Raw genomic sequence first — 15,364 nt, 5'->3', positions numbered from 1 at the left:
CCGGAGCGCCTGCGCATTTAAAAGAACTGTGGCGCGCAGGCTCTAACGCACGTGCGTCAGCGGCCGTGAGAGGCGGGGTCTAGCTTTAGGGGGCGGGGCTGGAGCGCCCTCTGCAGGCTCAGAGAGCTCAGTCCGCGGGCAGCCACTGACCCCTTCCTCCCTCGGTTCATATTTCTTGAGCACTTACTATGAGCCAAGCAGTTTTAGGGACTTGGGATGCAGCAGTGAACACCACAAAATCTCTGCCCTCATGGAACTTCATCCTAGTGGTAAACACCGACAATTAATGGCAAAACAGTTATATAGAATGGCACGTCGTGATTATGGCCTGGGAAATATCATTCTTCCCCTGTCTAAGAAACACCAAGAAGGCCCATGTGGCAGTGTGATTAATGTTTCATCTCTGACACTTTCAGTTTCTAACTTATAAAAAGAGGGTGAATGAAAATCCCCTTCAGTGTCTCTTCACAGGATAGGAAGGAAGCAGGAATTGGCTGGGCGCAGTGGCTCACACCTGTAATCCCAGCACTTTGGAAGGCCAAGGCAGGGTTCCCTTGAGCCCAGGAGTCAGAGACCAGCTTGGGTAACACGGTAAAATACCGTTTATACTAAAAAATATATATATATATTAGCTGGGCTCGGTGGGGCATGCCTGTTGGTCCCAGCTATTCAGGAAGCTGAGGTGGGAGGAGCACCTGAGCCTGGGGAGTGGAGGCTGCAGTGAGCTATGATGGCACCACTGCGCTCTTGAAAACTATGGGCAGTAAGCAATGAAATGCTAGCTCATAAAAGCAAATGGGTTTGGGTCGTAGGATTGGGAGGCCTTCCCAGAGGAGGCAGGCAGATGGAAAATGGTTACCATCAGAACCAGAGGGTTCCCACGAGGTCTTCACGCCCAAACTCCTCATTGCATAGCTGGAAAAAAGAAGCCTCAGAGAGAGGCAAGAACTTTGAAAAGAAGGTGAGGAGTGAGCCATGTGGATGTCTAGGAGAAGAGTGTTCCAGGCAGAGGGAACATCCAGTGTGTGTGGAACAGAATGGGTGGGGGAAGCAGGCAGAAGGTCAGAGGGGAAGGAGGGCTGTAAAAGGCGCTGGGAAAGGACGATGACAAGTCTGAAGAGCAGGACTGATATTAGCACTCTGATCTCTTGCCTCCCCGATTCCAGCTTTTTATTCTCTCCTTTCAACCGCTTGTAACCAAGCCCCTTCACACCCCTTGCCTTACTTGTCAAAGCAGCCTTTGTATGGATGGAATTAGTACTGCTCCATTTCACAGCTGCAGACTGAGGCCAGAAGGGCAGTGCCTCATCACACAGCGAGCCAGGGGTTCCCCATGTCCATGCTATTTCTGGACGCTGAAATTGTGGCCCCAGAAGCCCCAGCAGCAGCTCTGCGTTGCCTAGGCTTTGGCTGCCTTCAACTACCAGAGGCAGAGCTAATTTTTCCTGCAGCCACCTGGTGTGGGAAGAAGGGAGATTCATTAAGGATTCCTCACTGAGGGTGAATTTGTCGCCAAACCCAGGATGTTTTGTATAAACACCTTCTGGTTCAGAAATGCAGACACAGGCCCTGAGAAGGAAAGGGGGATGTTTGCCAAAGGAGAAATGGGGCTCACCAGGCATCCCTTGGCCTGGACCCCAGCACTGGGTCTTCTCTACCTTGGGACCCACAGAGGCCTGAACGAGGTTGACCCTTGACCTCTACCAGATGGGCCTGGATGTGGAGGGGCTGAGGGAGGTGCCCGCATTAGCAGCTTCTTGGCGGTGACTGGCCCTTAGAGGCCAGCCCTGGCCACTGGAAATGTTGGGGAGGGGAATCAGAGTCATTTCCAAGATTTTGAAATGATCAGACCCAGAAAGACTCTTGGAGAGAACTTCAGTTTCAGAACCATTTATTTCACAAATATTTATCAACTTCCCAGACCCTGTGATAGAGAGTCTGTGATGAGCAAAACCGGACATGGTCCCTGCCCTCAGGAATCTCCCAGTCTGGTGAGAGAAACAGTCGACATACAAACAAGTAAATACATCATATGTCAGGTGGTGAAAAGTGCTACAAAAAATAAAAATAGCGGCCTGATGTGGCGGCTCACACCTGTAATCCCAGCACTTTGGGAGGCCAAAGTGGAGATACACTTGAACTCAGGAGTTCGAGACTAGCCTGGGCAACATAGCAAGACCCCCATCTCCACCAAAAATAAAAATAAAAATAAAACTAGCCAGATGTGGTGGCATGTGGCTGTTGTCTCAGCTACTCAGAAGGCTGAAGTGGGAGGATCACCTGAGCCCAGGAGTTCAAGGCTTCAGTGAGCTACAATCATGCCACTGTATCCCAACCTGGGTGACAGAGTGAGACCCTTTCTCTAAAAAAGAAAAGAAAGAGGGAGAGAGAAAAAGAAAAGGAAGGAAGATAGGGAGGGGAAGGGAAGGGAAGGGAAAGGAGAAGAGAAAAGCTAGCATAGGACAAGGTAATAATGGAGGGGCTATATGAGATAAGATGGTCAGAGAGGGTGCCTCTGAGGAGACAGTGTTTGAACAGAAGTGTGGAGGAGATGAGGGAGTGAGCCATGTGGATATCTAGGGGAAGAGCCTTCCAGGCAGAGGGAACAGCCAGAGTATTTGAATAGAATGAGTGAGAGGGAGAGGGTAGGACAGAGAGTAGGAGGCATTGAGCACCCAGGGCTGTAGAAGGTGCTGGCAGTGCCCCACCCAAAATCCATGAGGGCGTCCCCCGAGTTCTCCTGCAGACACTGCTGCCTATGCCCATGGCTTCCTGCTTCTCTCTGCTCATGGATGCGGGCTGAGAGGGGAAGGCAGTGAGTTAACATCCACCAGGGTGAACTCCTACCCAGAAAAGAGAGGTGTTAGTCACTGCCTACTCCAGCTTCTTTGCCCCTCTGTAGGAGACCCAAGAGGAGGCTTCTATAATCATCCAGGCAGGAGAGGGTGGCCACCGCACCAGGAGACAGCAGTGGGGGTGGTGACTTGTAGTGGGATTCTCAGGGCCTTTGCACACATTCCCCCATCGCTCTGGAGTAATTTTCTCCCATGCTTTTATTCCATATTTCCCACTCCTCAGCTTGGGGTTACCTGCTCTCTGGGACCCCACAGTTTTTAGACTTCCCTCGTCTCTGCCCTTCCCATACCACCTTTGTTCTCTAAACACCTCACTCTGTAGTGATGATCTCCTCAGGACAGAGATCTTGTCTGTCTTGTTCACTAGAAAAGTGTCCCCCTGTCTGGGTCATCGCCCACCTTTCTGCTGCTGCTCAAACAAGCCAGGCATGGTCCTGCCTCAGGGCCTTTGCACTGGCTACTGCCTCAGCCTGCACTTTCCCCTGACATCTACATGATTCCTTCCCTCACCTCCTCCCAGTCTTTTCTTTTTTCTTTTTTGAGACGGAGTCCTCCTCTGTTACCCAGGCTGGAGTGCAGTGGCACAATCTTGGCTCACTGCAACCTCTGCCTCTCAGGTTCAAGTGATTCTCCTGCCTCAGCCTCTTGAGTAGCTGGGACTACAGGCACGCACCACCATGCCCAGGTAATTGTTGTAATTTTTTTAGAAAAGATGGGGGTCCCACCATGTTGGCCAGGCTGGTCTCGAACTCCTGACTTCAGGTGATCTGCCTGCCTCAGCCTCCCAAAGTGCTGGGATTACAGGTGTGGATCAGTCTTTTCTTAAGTGGCACCTTCTTAATGGAGCCTGCCCTGACCTCATGTTTAAAATGCAACTCCTGCCCCTGCCCCTCCCACTACTCCTGATCCACTTCCTCTGCTCTAGTTGTTCTTGTTCTTTCTTTTTATCGTCACTTTTGTCACCTCCCAGCATGCCATGTAATTTACTTATGATTATCGTTAATCTCCCTCTGCTAGAAGGGAGGCTCCTTGAGGGCAGGTATCTTTCTTTCATTTCTTCACCCATGTCTCCCAAATGTCTAGAACAGCACCTGGCCCACAGTAGGTGCTTGCTAAACAATTTTGAATGAATGAATGAGGAGAAGGGTCAGAATTCTACCTAAGGCAGATTCTTTCTGAGGCCAGGCTCTCAAAGGTGGGGGCTGGGATCGTGCCTTACCCACTAAAGTAAGGGGATTGGGTTTTGTTCTCAGATCCTGGGAAGCTGCTGGAGGGTGCTGAGCAGGCACAGATATGATTGGGTTTACCTTGCGAAAGCCCCCTGTGGCTCTGGTGATAGGATAGGTGAAGATGGGCAAGTGTGGTGCAGTCCTCTGAGATGTGTGTGTGTTTGGGGTGGGAGGGTGGAAATGGGGGCTTGGGGAGGCGACAGGGCTGGAGCTGCACTGAGAGAGCAGTGAGAGAACCGCTTTAATTCCGGATTCTCCAGGCTGCCTGGGTGGCTGCCCTATCAGCTCTGGCTGGGCCTTCCATCTGCTGACAACATGCTCCTGTCCTGCAGATGGGCTGTGTGCTCGCCTGGGTGGTCCCCAGCTCCTCCCTCCACTTCCTTTGCACCCTTGTGGGCTTGGCGGGTGGAAGAGAGGCTCCCACCCTGTCTCCTCCCCTGATGTAGAGAATAATCCCTTGCATTCATGTGATTCTCCTCCTGCCCTCATTCATCCTCCCACATCCCAGGGTAACACAAAAATCCGAATCCCATTGGGCAGATGAAGACACTGAGGTCAGGAAAGGGGATGGGACCCTCCCAAGGTCATGCAGCCAGATGGGGGCACCAGGTGGGGACATGTCTCCCAAATCCCCATGCCTCCATTTTCACTAGGCAACAGATGGCCCATGGCTTGACTTGAAAAATCTTAAGTGATCCCAAAGAGAGTGCAAGCCCAGAACATTCCATCCCTCCGTGAGCTGGTTTTTACTACTACCTTTTAATACAAAATACATTCATTTTAAATTTCATAAATGGATTCTTCTTATGGAAACTGAAAACATTACAGAGAGACTAAACTCTTTTTTGAACCCTCTCCTCCTCTTCTCAGTTCCCTCTAGCATCCCAGTTTGGATGTGTCTTTGCAGAGGTGTGTTTAAAGACATAGCTATGAACCCAGAGAAAACCCACGGGACGATTGTGAGATGATAGTAGGACAGGAAGGCAGGTGGGGGACATTGCACACGAACCTAGTGCTTTGCAGCATTGCTCTTGGACAGCTTTGACTGACATTTAGATCTCTTTCCTATTTTCTAATAGCTGCAAAATATTCTATTGTGAGACCAGTGCAGTGGCTCATGCCTGTAATCCCAGCATATTGTGGGGAAGAGGAGGGCATATCACTTGAGCTCAGGAATTCGAAGCCAGCCTGGGAAACATGGCAAAACCCTGTCGCTACAAAAAATACAAAAAAGTAGCCAGGCATGGTGGTGCCTGCCTGTAGTCCCAGCTACTCAGGGGGCTGAGGCGGAGGTTGCAATGGATCAAGATCGCAGCACTGCACTCCAGCCTGGGCGACAGAGGGAGACTCCATCTAAAAACAAAAATAAATAACGAAACCACATACCCGGTTTATTAGTATCAACTAAAACTGAGCATACCTAGCAATTCCACTCCTATTGTTGTGTGTAATTCCACACAATAGAAACACATTCCTACTTGCACCCAAAGACACACACACAGATGTCCTCAGCTCACTGCAGCCTCCACCTCGAGGGTTCAAGCACTTCTTGTGCCTCAACCTCCAAAGTAGCTGGGACAACAGGGATGCACCACTACGCTCGGCTAATTTTTGTATTTTTGGTAGAGATGACATTTCGCCAGCTTGGCCTGGCTGGTCTCGAGCTCCTGGCCTCAAGTAATTCTCCCACCTCAGCCTCCCAAAGTGTTGGGATTATAGGCACGAGCCACCACACCTGGCCCCGGGGATGTGTTTTGAATCCACATAAATATGATTGAGCTGTGGGTCATGTTCTTTCCTCCTTTTTTTTTTTCTTTGCCTCTCCCTATGCTTCTCAGATCTCTCCATGTGCTCCAGCACTCTAGGTGCCTCTAGCTCCTTATTCCTCCAGCTCCAGAGAACTCCAGAGCTGTCTCTACCTCATTTCACTTGTCCACTCTCTTGATTATGGACACCTGAGTGCTTTCTGCCCCTATCAATGCACACAGGACATCCTATGTAGTATTGCCTTGTCATAGGGCACATACACACACTTCTCCCTTCCCTTCCCTCCCCTCCCCTCTCCTCTCCTCCCCTCCCCTTCCATCCCTTCCCCTCCCTTCCCCTTCCCTTCTTCTCTTCTTTTTCTTTTTTGAGACAGGGTCTCACTTTGTCGCCCAGGCTGAGTGCAGTAGCCTGATCATAGCCTGCTGCAGCCTCAAACTCTCAGGCTCAAGTGATCCTCCTGCCTCAGCCTCCCAAGTAGCCAGGATTACAGGCACACACCCCACTATACCTGGCTACTTAAAAAAATTTTTTAGTAGAGACGAGGTCTCACCCTGTTGCCCAGGCTGGTCTCAAACTACTGAACTGAAGCAATCTTCCCACCTTGGACTCCTAAAGTGCTGGAATTACAGGTGTGAGCCACCACACCCAGCCTTCTTTTTCCTAAATACTGCCACTTTCCTCTCCAGGATGGCTGTCCTCATTTTCACGCCTACTGGTGATGCACATTCTACCCAACTTTGGGCATTTCCACCTCTCTATGGCTTGCTGGTGTGGTGGCTGTAAGTAACATATTTACTCAGCCAGTAGCTTGTGGGTGGACATTTAAGTGGTGTCCACCTTTGCAGATGATACAAACTGCTGCAATCATCCTTCAGGGACGTGCCCCCTTGGACTTTCCTCTGAGTTCAATTTCTTTTCTGCTTCATCTTCCTCTACTCTTCTTGAACACCAGTTCCTAAACACATCCTAACGTTCTCAGCTCTTTCCCTGTGCTCAGGCTGTGCCCTCTGCTAGGAATATCTTTTGTTGAGTGTTTACTTGTCCCTTACCGACCCTCCTCCTAGAGGGCCCTGCCCTACCTCGGCCACCCGGTGGGTTGCTCTCCCGCAGGTCTCCCAGACGAACTTCATTCTCCTTTCCTCCTGGCATCAGACACTTTCCTGTTTTGGACCAGACATTTTTTTTTTTCATGGTTTTGGCTTTTCGCCAGCCTGAGCACCCATTGAGGCCAGGAGTTCCACGAGCTTCCTAGAAGGTGCCCAGGACCCTCAGACGGGGCTCAGGAGAGGTCTGTTGAATGACTGAGTGAGGCCATGACCTAATCATGGGAATTAACGATCCATTCTCTGTTTCTTTCTCTTTCTTCCTCTTCTGTGCTCTCTCCTCCCTCTCCCCACTCTGCCCCTTAACCAACCAGAACATTTCAGAAGCTCATTCCACTGGAAAGAGGATGGAACATTCAGTCAAGACTCCCCCTCTCCTGGGTGGGCACAGGCGGCTCTACCCATCTGGAAAGTTGATGTGGGTCTTACTCATTCCCTTGAGGCAATGGCTATTGAGTACTTGCACTCTGCCAGGCCCTGGGATCCAGTGGCACATAGGACAGGCCCAGTCCTGGACCTCACAGGCTTTCAGCCACAGGGACAGAATGACACCATGCATGCACCCTCCTAATTGTGATAAGGCTTGAACGAAAAGCTCATTGTCCAGTGAAATTATATAGAGGGTGGTCCTACCCTAAATCAGGGACTGGAGGTAGAGGAGCCTTTCTTGAGAAAGTGACATTGAAGCTGAGATTTAAGGATGAGTTGAAATAAACTAAGCAAATGGAGAGGCTATGGGTGGTGGGGAGTTGGGGCAGAGATAGAGAAAGTCCGTCTGCTAGAGGGAAGCGCAAGTGCAAAGGCACTGTGGCAGGAGGGAGCCCGGGGAGACCAGTGTGTCTGGAGTCCAAAGAAAAGAGAAGCAAAGGGAAGAGAGGCTGTAAGGACAGACAGAAAGGCCTGGTCAGCAGAGTAAAACTGAAAAGTAGACTCATTCACTCAATAAGTAATTACTGAATGCCCACTATTAGCCAGAATCTGTGCTAGAGCAGTGAACAAGACAGATAAAGTCCCTGTTCCCACGGAGCTCCCTGGGGGTAGAGGAAGAATAGCTAACCCATAGAGGCCCTACTATGTGCCAGGAACCATGCTGAGCACTTTGCATGCACTATTTCATTTCATCCTCACCACCATCCTATGAAGCAGGATACCCATTTTATTGAAGAGAAAACTGAGGCTTAGCAAAGTGGAGTGATTTACCCACCTGTAAGAGTCTTGAAGACTTATCGCAGGCCACTTAAAAAGGCCTTTTACAAGCACCCTCACCCAATACTGGTATATGGAGGATATATTAGTACAGCCCCTAGAGAGGACATCTATCAAAATTATAAAACACACACACTGTTCAATCAGCAAGTCTATCACTAGAAATTTATTCTACAGGTATCCAAAAGGTCATGTCCAAAAAGTCATTCACTGAAGAATTGTTTTAACAGGCTGGAGAAAATCTAGCTGCCCATGATTTAAGGGACTGATGGAGTGGATTGCGCTGTATGCATGCAATGGAAGATTGCCATACCATGAAAGAATGAGGGGCCCTGTATGCACTGATATGAAGCAGGCTCCAAAAATGTTGTTATATGGGGAAAACAAGGTACGGGACTGTATATAATTAAGCTATCATTTGTTTTAAAATGATGGTAGTAGGTATACAGATAGGAAGATGAGAGAGAGAAGAGACAGGGAGAGAGGGAGAGAGAGGGACTCAAGAAACTTACAGCATTGATTGCCACTGGGAAGGAAAGCTGGTGGGTGGAGGACAGGGTAGGAGAGACACTTTTCAATGTGTCCCTTTTGTATCTTTGAGTTTGGAACCATGTGAATATATTAAGCATTCAATAAATAAATAAATATAATTGGCCAGGCACAGTGGCTTATTCCTGTAAACCCAGCACTTTGGGAAGCCGAGGTGGGTGGATCACCCGAGGTCAGGAGTTCAAGACCAGCCTGACTAACATGGTGAAAACCTGTCTCTATTAAAAATACAAAAATTAGCTGGGTGCCCATAGTCCCAGCTACTCAAGAGGCTGAGGCAGGAGAATCACTTGAACCCAGGAGGTGGAGTTTGCGGTGAGCCAATGGCCTCATTGCACTCCAGCTTGGGCAACAAGAGCGAAATTCTGTCTCAAAAAAAATTATGTTTATTGAAAGGATTTTCTGATTCTATGGGGAAGAAAGAGGCATCGGAATGAAGAAGACATCCTAGGATTGTTGAGTTGAAGATGTCTTAGTGATTCCCTTTTTTTCTGAATGAGGAAACTGAGACCTACAGAGGTGAGGTGACTTGCTCAAGGTGACCTGTGCAGGTAATAGCAGAACCAGCACTGGATATCACCTGAATTGTAGAGCTGTGCCCTTTTCTGTCATGCTGAACATCTGCTATATGCTGAGCTCCACTAAGCGCTGAGGATACGGTGATGAACAAGATAGGCACAACTGCTGCCTTCATGGAACTTACAGTCTAGGCAAGAAACAAATAAATATATAATATCAGGTAGTGATCAATGCTATGAATAAAAAATAAGGCAGGTGAAGGGATAGAGATCATCAGGGAGTGGGAGAAATGATGGAGAAAAGTCCCTCTAAAGAGGCAACATTTTAGAGAGGAGAAAGATGGAGCCTTGTGAATAACTGGGAGCACACCAGGAACAAAAGCCCCATGGAAGGCAGAAGATTGACTTGTTAAAGGAGCCAGTGTGGCTGGAAGAGAGTGACCAAGGGAAGGACAGTGGGAGATGAGGTCAGAGGTGGCCAGGAGAGAGAAGGTACGCAGGGCTGAGGAGTCTGGTTCAAAGTGAGGCAGGAAGCAGTGGGAGGTTTTAAGCAGATATGGGACCTGATGAGATGTCCCTTTTTACAAGGCCCCTCTGGCTGAAGGTGGAGATTGAACATGAGGAGAGGAAAGAGGGGCTGCAGGGAACCCAGTGAGGAGTTGGGGCAGTCCAGTTGTCCTGGAGAGAGGTGACAAGCCTGGGGCAGTGTTGTGGGGAGCAGAGATTGGCATCCCCATCTGTCCAATACGGGAGTTGAACAAGATGTTCCTTTAGAGCCTTTGCAGCTTTGGGATTTGGTAATTTGGTGAATGACCTCAGAACATATCAACTAGGTGAGCCAGCCACACTGTTTTTCTTTTCTCGCAATCTCCAGGTTTCTCCCTTGGGTTCTGGATCTGAACAGAACTGGTGATCTAAGGCTCAGATCGGGGACTCCTGCCCACCCCCTCCCTGCCAGCCCACTCCTGTCCCCACCTCCCAGGGACAGATGGGTGGGCAGCACGAACAGCTGGGCCTTGATGCCTGCAGGGCCCTGAGGGAGGGAATTATCTGAGAGTTCGTGACCCTGCTCTGCCTTCCAGATCTTGAGTTAAAAGCCCCACATGTCACAGCTCCAAGGGGCAGGGGTTGGAGGGTGGCAAAAGATGGTCAGGGCAAGGCGCTTTTCAGTCCTGCAGCTGCCCACAGGGGGACAGTAACCTGAGGTGCTAAGGACTCCAGGAAGCTATTAGGGCTGAGGCTGAAAGCTGGTAACCCTCAGGCTGAGCCTAACCTGCTGACTTTTTTATTTGGCCTGAAAAGCATTTGAGAAAAGTTGGAGCCAATTCTTAAAAATCAAGAAATTTTATAGCAAAATCCAGATTTCTGGCTTCTCTTGAATAATTAAAAAATCTGACCAGACTGACCACCCATTTCCAATTACAACACCCAGCAGGAGCTGAGTGCAGCTGTCCCTATTGTTATTTTATTTTATTAATGAGTAAATACAAGCATGTGATTCCAAAAAGAAATCATAAATTGGCATATATCATGAAGTCTCCCTTTCCTCCTTGCCTGCCCTTCTCCCCAGATCCCCCTTCAGTCATCTTTTTATTTTCTTATGGAAATTTCCAAAGTTTCTTTATGCATATATAAACACATAAAACTATAGATTATTATTCCCCTTTTCACCTAGCTTCATCCCTGTTCTCTCCCTTGCTTTTCCCCAAGGAGGGCTTTCTGTATCAGGACAGAGAGAGCTTGGTGCTACATGCCATCCCATTGTCAGAAGTCTCATGATTTATTTAGCTGGTCTCCCACTGATGGGCATTTGGGTCATTCCCACTATTTGCTTTTATAAACAATGCTGTATCAGTGTTTTCATGCATAGTTTGCACAGGTGCAAATGTTTTAGTTGAAACTAAAAGAAAATTATTAGGCGATTCAAGCAGAGGGTGCAGTAGGCAAGAGCTGAGCCCTCAGCAGTATCCCGAAGCAAGGCTAAGCAAGGAAACATGATGAGGGGTGTTTGTAAAAGTGATTCCTGGCCAGGCACAGTGGTTCATGCCTGTAATCCTAGCACTTTGGGAGGCTGAGGCAGGAGGATTGCTTGAGCTCAGGAGTTTAAGACCAGATGGGGTAAGAAAGTGAAATTCATCTTTACAAAAATGTTAAAGAGCAGCTGGACATGGAATGTGTGCCTGTAGTCCCAGCTACTCAGGAGGCTGAGGCGGGAGAATCACTCGAGTCTAAGAGTTTGAGGGTTACAGTGAGCTATGGTCACACCACTGCGCTCCAGCCTGGGCAACAATAGAGTGATTCCCAACAAAGTTCAGAGATCTGGGGGACTAGGGAAAGGCTCCCAGATTGGCTCCTACCACTTGCTAAATATGAGACCTCTTTCTGGGCCTCAGTGTCCCTGCCTACAAAATGAGAGAGGGACTTGGACAGTTGGATGAAATCCCAAAGGACCTTTCCAGTTCTGACCAGCTGTGGCCACCTTCTCCCACCACACCAGACAGACTCAGCCTCTTTTCAGCCTTTGAACTTGCTTCACCCCATCCTATTATAGAGCCCTTACCCAAGCTGATCCCACCCTGGCCCCCACCACTGGAACATCACCTCTGTGCACCCCTATTGATTTTAGTCTGAATCTCTGAACTGGCGGGCCATTTGGAACACACCAGTCCTAACTCCTTCAGGGTAGAGTCCCCTATACAATACCCCTGACAGTCCACACTTCAAATCCTTCTCCTTGTCACTCCCTCCAGTCGCCTGAACTTTTAGCATAGAGTTCTTGAATGCCAACTCTGCTACTTCCCAACAAATGGCCTTGTGACAGTACCTCCCTGAATTTCAATTTCTACCTGAAAAAATGGCTGGTTTGAGGATAACACGTGATGATATTAGTAAAGTTTTTGGCACATCTCCTGACACTCAGAAGGGCTTAATAATTCCATAAGTCACCGGGAAGTGTCTCATGCCTATAATCCCAGCTCTTCGGGAGGCTGAGGTGGGTGGATTACAAGGTCAAGAGATGGAGACCATCCTGGCCAACATGGTGAAACCCTGTCTTTACTAAAAATATGAAAATTAGCTGGGCATGGTGGCACACCCCTGTAGTCCCAGCTACTCGGGAGGCTGAGGCAGGAGAATCATTTGAACCCAGGAGGCAGAGGTTGCAGTGAGCCAAGATCATGCCACTGCACTCCAGCCTGGTGACAGAACAAGACTCTGTCTAAAAAAAATTTCATAAGTCACTGCTCTTGTCTGAATAAGTTACCTTGTTTATAAAATAGGGATACCTCTTCCTTTTTTCTTTCTTTTTTAGATGATATCTAACTGTGTCACTTAGACTGGAGTGCAGAGACATGATCATGGCTCATTACAGCCTTAACGTCATGGGCTCCAGTGATCCTCCCTTCTCAGCCTCCTGGGTAGCTGGGACTACAGGTGCATGCCATCACACTTGGCTAATTTCTGTATTTTTTGTAGAGATGGGGTCATGTTACCCAGGCTTGTCTCAAACTCCTGGGCTTGAGCAATCCATTCACCTCTGCTTCCTAAAGTGCTGGACTACAGGCATGAGCCACCATGCCCAGCCTTAGAATCTATTTATAGGGATGATCACTCACTCACTTATTCATTCATTCATTCACTTAATGATTTTTGGAGAATACCTATTAAGTGCCCGGCAGAGCACTGGGCACTAGGATATTTGGTAGTGAAGAAAATAGATGAATTGTTCCAACCCTCATGGAGCTCCCAGGTAATTCTGAACAGGAAAACATACAAAGATAAATTGTCAGTGTGCTGATATTAAGAAGGAAAAAATGAAGATATTATGGAAGCTCATAAGAGGGATATGTCAGAGAGACTTCTCTGTGAGATAAGGAGCAGGGCACTGCTGGGTGGGACAGCCAGGAGGACTTCCTGCAGGAGACATCACCCTAGTCTAATAATTAGCTTTAATTATCCTCACCACAGCCCTAGAAGGAAGGCATTGGTTATCTCTCATTTTACTTTTCTCTGAAGTTAAGAGAAATTAAGGGGCTTGCCCAAGGCAATGGAACCGGGAAGGGATGAATGGGTTTTAAACCCAGATTTCCTGGCTGCGGAGTCTCAGACCTAAAAACCTGTCTTCTGCTGCCTGTTTGAATAGACAAATCCTGGGATATAGAGCATCATGGGAAGTAGAGAGGCTGCCTCCACTTGGATGGGGCCCAAAAGTGGGACTGTAACTTTGCCATACCCTACCCAGACACCAGTGTAAAGGAAGAGATCCAGACACATGCAAGAACTGACTGAAGACCCTAAGGGTGGCTGGGGCCAGAGTTTCTCCTCTCCCGCTACCATCCAGGGCTCTGTGCACTTCATTATCCCTGCCTAGGGTTGTTGGAGAGAAAGAAAAAGCAGAGATATTCCTTTCTAAATTACACTGGGATTCAGACCTTCCAGCCTGACCCACAAACACTCTTGCTCACTAAACATACCTGTCAATAGGGGACTATCAGCCTTGAATCCATCTTGCAAAACTCCCTTAATGCCTAACTCTTTTCCCTCTCTTTTCAACCTTGGACAGCAGCTGGTACCCCAACCTCCTAAGCTTTGCTGAGACCAAAACAGTCCCTGGGCATGAAAAGGATGCCAGGCGGCAGGACTGCAGATGGCTGCTTCTGCCTGACCCAGGGCAGCTGTCTCCCTTCATCCTCTCTTCACTGCCACTCTGAGGCAGGTTGTTCCTCCCACTTCCCTTCCTCAGCTCCTCTTTATTCACCCCCTACCCTTTGCCTTTCCTCTCTTCCTCCCCTTGAAGGGTAGCAAAGCCTATTCTGCAGCCAGATAATGGGCATGAATTTGGCTCTAGCTCCTACTAACTTACCCAGAACAAATTAATTAATTTCTCTGTGACTTAGTTTCTGCATCTGTAAAATGAGAGGAAAAAAGGGAGCTAGCTCACAAATTACGAGGGTAAAATGAGTTAGTAATTGTAGTGTTTTGGACAGTGCCAGGCAGAGACGCTGCTACATGAATGTATAGTAAATGCCTGGGTCGATCCAATCTAATCAAAGGTGGAGGTGGGAGATGAGCTGGGGGTATCCAGGATGTGTGGAAACCCCACCTCCTCTCATAGATTACTGCTCTAATCTCCTGGTTTCACCAGCCCCAGGCTGCTTCCCTGTGATCGTTCTCTACTCTAGCAGCTGAGTCTTCTTTCTAAACCCTGATGTGACCACATAACTCCCCTGCTCAAATTCTGCAGTGGTTCCCCATTGCCTGCTGGATAAAGGCCACCTTCTGGCCCCTTAGCATCTCATCCTCAGAACTCTCCAGCCCCATCTTCCCCATCTCTCTACTCCCCTGGATCTGAGATCCAGACTTGCTTGAAGACATGCCCTCCAGTCTCAGGCCTCCAGGCCTTTGCACTTGCTCTTTCTTCCACCTGGTGTTTCCTCCCATCCGTTTCCTCTTATGTTCGTTGTTGTCACCTTCCCTCCTGCTGCTACTCTACTAGGGCTGTAGCCAGATGAAGGCAGTCCGGGAGGGAGGCAAAAGGGAGAGTAAGGAAGAGACAGTAACTCAGAGCTGCAGCTTTCTCGGCTTCAAAATAAGAAAAGGGGACCTCTAAAGATCAAAGGAGGGGATGGAACAATATGTGAAGACTCAGGAAACTGGAAAGGAGCATTAGCATGGAGTGACTGCTAAAGGTTTACTGGGGGGCCCGCCCAAGTCCCCCAGCTCCTTTATTCCAAGTCCCCCACCTACCCACACCCCACCCCACGTCAGACCCAGGCCACTGGAGGTGAACACAGGAGAAAAACGAAGTGGAGAGGATGGGAAAGGGGAGGAGATAAGGAAAAAAGAAGGAAGTGCAGTCCGGGAGGAGATGAGAGACAGAAAGCTTGGGGTTGGAGCCCCGCGCCTCCGAGGAAGGAGGGAAAGGGTGACCTGGGATGCGCTCCCCCTCCCATACCTCCCCATTCCCGGGGGCTGCCACCCTCCGGCCGCAGCTCGGGCGGGTGGGGGCGGGGCGGGGCGGCGCCGAGAAGAATGAATAATTGAAGTGGAGGGGAGGAGGAAGAAGAAGAGAAGGAGGAAGAGGAGCCGCCCGCGCAGGGTCCTCCCCACGCCGCACCCCCCTCCGCCGCCCGGAAGTC

The sequence above is a fragment of the Callithrix jacchus genome, chromosome 5 (genome assembly GCF_049354715.1).
Source record: "Callithrix jacchus isolate 240 chromosome 5, calJac240_pri, whole genome shotgun sequence".
NCBI classification, from domain to species: domain Eukaryota; kingdom Metazoa; phylum Chordata; class Mammalia; order Primates; family Cebidae; genus Callithrix; species Callithrix jacchus.
The sequence above is the reverse complement of the archived record's forward strand: the minus strand, read 5'-3'. Positions refer to the sequence as shown.